We start from the raw sequence: 6,000 nt of genomic DNA on the forward strand, positions 1-6,000 counted from the left end.
GCCCTGACCAGGTATGTGTCCTACAGTGCACAGGATGATATTCCAGCCAACTGAGCCACACCAGCCAGGGCCAGCAGTCTGTGTTTTTAACAAGCCCTGTGATTCTGATGCACACTAAAGTTTGAGAAGCACTGACCTTGGTTCTCTTTATTAGTCAGTATTCCCTGGTTCTCTTCCTAAGTATCTTTTCCAGGTAGAAATATATCAACTTTTTTCCTTATTCTTTCCTCTATGCTTTACCTAAGAATATTCTAAATAAGACAGGAATGTTGAAATTCTGTGTTTAAGTTACCTTAAATTTGACTTAAATTTTTCTTGAACTTTACTGTCTATAAAAGGGGCTGACAGTAAGTATTTTTGACTTTCCAGGCTATACAGTCTGATGCAAACTATACAACGTTACCATTGTAGTGTGAAAGCAACCATAGACAATATGTAAATGAATGGTATGGCTGTGTTCCAATAAATCTTCACATATAGACACTGAAATTTGAATTGTTGGCAATCTGTGGCATAATGAGTATATAATATGATGTTATTTTGCATTTCCCTGATTACATTCATTTAGCCTCTTCTGTGAAATGCTTGTCCATTTCTTTTTGCCCTTTTTCCTATCTGTTGAAGTGAAATCATTCTAGTGGGCAGTACCCTTGGTCATTCACTTTGTATGGAAGGAGATGAAGCCTGATATATGGACATACAGTGAATTCTGGGAAGTGGCAAGTATCATTGGAGGCATAAAGGATCAATGTTGGAATACCAGTGGCAACAGTCTAGAAAAGAGATATGTAGATGGATCCTTGGGATTGGGCTCAAAGTACACAGATCTTTGTGTCTCACATTTATACCTGCCAGAGAATATTCAGGTGAGGACTAAACACACACACACACACACACACACACACACACACACACACACACACACAGCCAAGTGGATAAGCCAACCTTTCTCCTTGGCCACCCAGTACTTGTGTGATGGGCCTGTGAATAGGTGGTTATGCAGGCAGGAAAGGAGGCTATGCATGGGCCCAGCAACATAGACTTCACAAGCTGAGTTAGCCACTGCCACTGCTGAGTGCCCAAGAAGTCAATGGCAGAAGACAATGGTGAATCCTTTATATAGTACCAGTGACTGAGGGGACACTAGACAGCCACCGATGGCAGGTTAATTATATTGGATTCCTTCTACCTTGGAGGGAACAGTGATCTATCCTTAATGAAATCCATACATACTTTAGATTTGGGTTTGCCTTGCTTACCTATACTGCCTCTGCCTAATTCTCATTTCCTTCAGTTTTCACTCTTCATTAAACCCTTTGCACTCTTAACTGCTGGGTTCAGCTTCTGCTTCTTAAAGAATACAATCTGTGACAACTGCATTAAAAAAATTATTTATTGTGTTTGGGGAGGAAAGGGGGGAGAGAGAGAGAGAGAGAGAGAGATTTGATGTTCCACTTATTATGCATTCATTTGTTGATTCTTCTATGTGCCCTGACTAGGGATTCAACCTGAAACTTGGCATATCAGGACATTGCTCTAACCAACTGAGCTACCTGGCCAGTGACAACCCCTTTTAGGGGGGAATGGGACACTTGCAATGGGTGGCATGCACTGAATGGTGATTACTCAAATTATTACCCATGATAACTTGGAATGGAATACAAGTGGAGGGCAAAGCTTTGGGAAATCAAGTGGTTAGAGCATTTAGTCCCTATGGTGACGATGATTGCAAAGAATGTGGCTGGGACTAACTACCTCTGATGACCCTAGAGAGCTTCAAGCATGTCAAACTCATGGCCCACAACGAATATTTTTGCGGCCCAGCCAATATAACGATATGTAAGAAATGTTTTAATAAAAATTTCATAACTTAATTTTTACAGTATCTTGTTATACATAATTTTATATAATAAAAGCCTAATATGCTAAGTGTCTGGTCGTCCAGTGACCGGTCGACTGTTCAACCAATCAAAGTGTAATATGCTAATGATATGCTAAGGCTGCTCAACTGCTCGCTATGACGTGCACTGACCACCAGTAGATTAGCTTGCTGCTGGTGTCCCGCCATTCAGGACTGAGAGAGATAGGCCAGACACACCCTGGAGCCCTCCCGCGGTCCCTCCCTGGCTGGCCAACCTCCTGTGTCCCTCCCTGGCTGGCCGGCCCTGATTGGGACTGGGCGAGATGGGGCTGGACATGCCCTGGAGCCCTCCTGCGGTCCCTCCCCGGCCATTTCTGCACCAGCCCGATAGTGCACTGGTGGGGTCCCTTGGTCTGGCCTGCGCCCTCTTGCAATCTGGGACCCCTCAGGGGATGTCAGAGAGCCGGTTTCAGCCCAATCCCACAGGCCACTCCCCTTGCGAGGGCACCAGACCCAGGGCTCACAGGTGGTGAGCGCTGCTGTAGGCAGCACGAGCCTCTCCTGATCAGGACTGATTGGGCACGAGCCCGCAGCAGGTGCAGTGGGGCCGAGATGAGCGGGTGCAGCAGGTAGAAGCTGCAGGTGGCATTGGACTGCGGGTTTTGACCTGATCCACATAGGCCACCCAGAGGGGCCCCACTGTGCACAAATTCGTGCACCGGGCCTCTAGTTATTAATAACGAACTACAACATTCGAAAATGACTGATTACTATAATCATGTTGCATTTATTTCCCTTACACACCTTACACACAGGTGCACCATTTCTCTCCACTAACACTAGCAGTGAATATTTTAGCAGCCGATTGCCACGTCATTAGTCTTGGACTGACTTGTTTGGTGTGCGCAACAGGAAATATTTCACTTTCACAGAACAAGAAAAATAGGTTTATTTGCATCACGCTTATTAATTTGTGCAGTTATTCAGTGTCTGGTAAGTTAATGTTCAAGAAAAAATATTAAGTTTTATTAAAATGTTCTGTTATTTTATGTTAATGATTACTCATTTATTTCAGCCCTTTGTCTTCAGCATGTCTCTATCGAAATAAACCTACGTTTCTATGAAAATTGAAGCTTTTGTGGTTTTTTTTGTGGCCCACATAAACTTAAACCTTGTTTATTTGGCCTGTGTTAGCCTTTGAGTTTGACATGCTTGGCTTACACAGAAAAGAGGACAAATGGAAAGCTTTGAATGCACTACTCAGATCATAGTAGAAAATCAAAGAGGCCCAGTGCCACCACTAAAGTACTCTTTATTTTCCTGGAGCTGCAGGACAGCTATGCCTGAAGATCATGCTCAAGGACTGATTATAAATATTGCAGAGGTCCAGCATCAATGAAAGTTACAGCCTTGCTAGGACTCTTAGGCTAAGTTAAGGGCACTTCTGGTGAAAGAACAAGACCCTAACATATTGGATGAAAATGTTAGGGCATAAACAGACGAAGCTGAAATAGGAATTTTTAGGGGTGAAATAGGCAGGTTTAAGAAATTTTTAAAATTAAGGGGATCCATGGAAAAAGCACAGGCTGCAGAGCTGCAAAAGGTTACATTTCTATAAGACAGGGAAGTTGGGAGAGGCAGAAGTTACATTTCTATAAGACAGGGAAGTTGGGAGAGGGAGAAGTTACATTTCCATAAGACAAAGGAGTTGGGAGAGGCAGTAGTTACATTTCCATAAGACAAAGGAGTTGGGAGAGGCAGTAGTTACATTTCCATAAGACAAGGGAACTGGGAGTAGCAAAAGGTCTATATTTATGAAATAAAGGAGGAAGAAAGCCCAGAGGGAATAGGAGGACAATGAGGGAGGAGGGCCTTACATGTCCCATGTGAGGTTTGACCTTTGAGCTCAGGAGTTGCTAAAGTGACCAAATCAGAAGGGGATAGTGACCAATCAGAGGGGATACCAAGGCCCAAAGATCTGCAGCCTTTATAAACTGTAAGGAAAAGGGACTCAGAGGGACTCTTTCCCCCTCCCCATGTGGGAGTCTGTGCTGTGAGATTCTTTCCCCTTCCCCACGTGGGAGTCTGTGCTTGTTTCTCAATAAATTTCCACCTTTGCTGTACCACCTTTTTGTCTGTGGCTTCATTCTTCTACTCCACTGGATAAGAGCCCGGGAGACCATCCTGCCCAGGGAAACACCGTGCATTTCTAGTCTAAAAATCCCATAGCAAAGCTGAGAAAAATTTAGCCTCCAATCCCCCTGAACCTTCTTTGCCAGTAGAAACAGTCATACATTCCTTGTCCAACACTACCACTCTTCATCTACCTGTAAACCTTTTAGCAACTTCCACTTGGGTGTTTGCCTCACAAGGAATGCTGATTCTCCTCAGCACCAACCACCTCCCCCCAGTACTTCATTGACTCCACTCCCATAGGATCTTTAGGTTTCAGTATAGCCTACACACGCAAATGCACCAGGAGAAGGGAATGTTGAAGTGTATTATATGCAACCTGCTCAGTGCCTGCCTTCAACTATACTCACAGAAGGACTGTGTGGTAGAATTCCTTGGGTTGTGGATTTTTCAGTTTATTTAAAAAAATATTTTTGTTGATTTCAGAGAGAGGAAGGGAGAGGGAGAGAGAGATAGAAACATCAATGATGAGAAATAATTGATTGGCTGCCTCCTGCATTCCCCCTATTGGGGATCCAGGCTGAAACCCAGGCATGTGCCCTGACTGGGAATCAAACCGTCACCTCTTGGTTCATGTGTTGCCACTCACACTGGTGGTGGTGGTGGGGGGGGGGGGTGTTTCAGTTTAAAAACCATGACAGCTCTCCCTCCTGGGACCAAGCTCCATCCTGTGCCTTTCTCCTTCCCCTTCCCTTCCATCTATTCATTCCCCTCAGGTGCATTTTCCTTCCCCCCTTTCTCCTAAGCTCCAACCATCCTTATTTTGCCTCTTGTTTCCCATGCCACCCCCCCTTTTTTTAATCTTTGTGATTTTCTTTTTTCTCTTAATTTATCTTTATTATTGAAAGTATTATAGATGTCCCCTCTTTTCCCCCCCTTGACACCCTCCACCCCGTTCCCACCCCCTTCTCCCAAGGTCTTCCCTGCACTATTGTTTGTCCACGGGCTATGCACCCTATATAATAAAGAGGTAATATGCAAATTGACCGTCACGCCCTCACACAAGATGGCCGCCCCGTGTGGTCACAAGATGGCTGCCCATGTCATCACAAGATGGCCACCACAAGATGGCTGGCAGGGGAGGGCAGTTAGGAGCAATCAGGCTGGCAGGCAGAAGCAGTTAGGAGCAATCAGGCAGGCAGGCAGGCGAGCGGTTGGGAGCCAGCAGTCACCTGTGGGATTGGGCCTAAACCAGCAGTCGGACATCCCCCAAGGGGTCCCAGATTGGAGAGGGTGCAGGCTGGGCTGAGGGACACCCCCCTCCAGTGCATGAATTTTGTGCACCGGGCCTCTAGTATATGCATATACTACCTCTGTGATTTTCTAAATAAATGTCTCTTGCCTTGGCCAATGTGGCTAGTTAGTTGAGCATGGTTCCATGCACTAAAAGGTCACTGGTTGGAATCCTGATCTGGACACATACCCAGGTTTCAGGCTTGATCCCCAGTAGGGGGCATGCAGGAGGCAGCCGATAGATGTTTCACACATCAATGTTTTTCTCTCTCTGCCTTTCCCTTCCTCTCCTTCTAAAATTAATAAAACACATATTTAATAAACAGAAATAAATAAACAAGTCTCCTAAAGAAAACAGTCCCAGGAAAATTGGCACCAATTGGTCACTCTACTGGGAGTACACCCTTCACTAAGGCATTAAGAAATACACTGGTGAGAGGAGCACCAGCATTACTGAAAAAGGCTGTGAAATATCTTCTGTCGACCAGATATGATGGTGGGAGATGCTTCAGTGGAAGTGTGCTCCCTGATTTAGATAGGAATAATAGGCCCTAAAGCAGCAGTTCTCAACCTGTAGGTCACGACCCCTTTGGGGGTCGAATGACCCTTTCACAGGGGTCGCCTAAGACCCTCGGAAAACACATATATAATTACATATTGTTTTTGTGATTAATCACTATGCTTTAATTATGTTCAATTTGTAACAATGAAAT

The sequence above is a fragment of the Myotis myotis genome, unplaced genomic scaffold (assembly GCF_014108235.1).
Source record: "Myotis myotis isolate mMyoMyo1 unplaced genomic scaffold, mMyoMyo1.p scaffold_m19_p_4, whole genome shotgun sequence".
Classification (NCBI taxonomy): Eukaryota; Metazoa; Chordata; class Mammalia; order Chiroptera; family Vespertilionidae; genus Myotis; species Myotis myotis.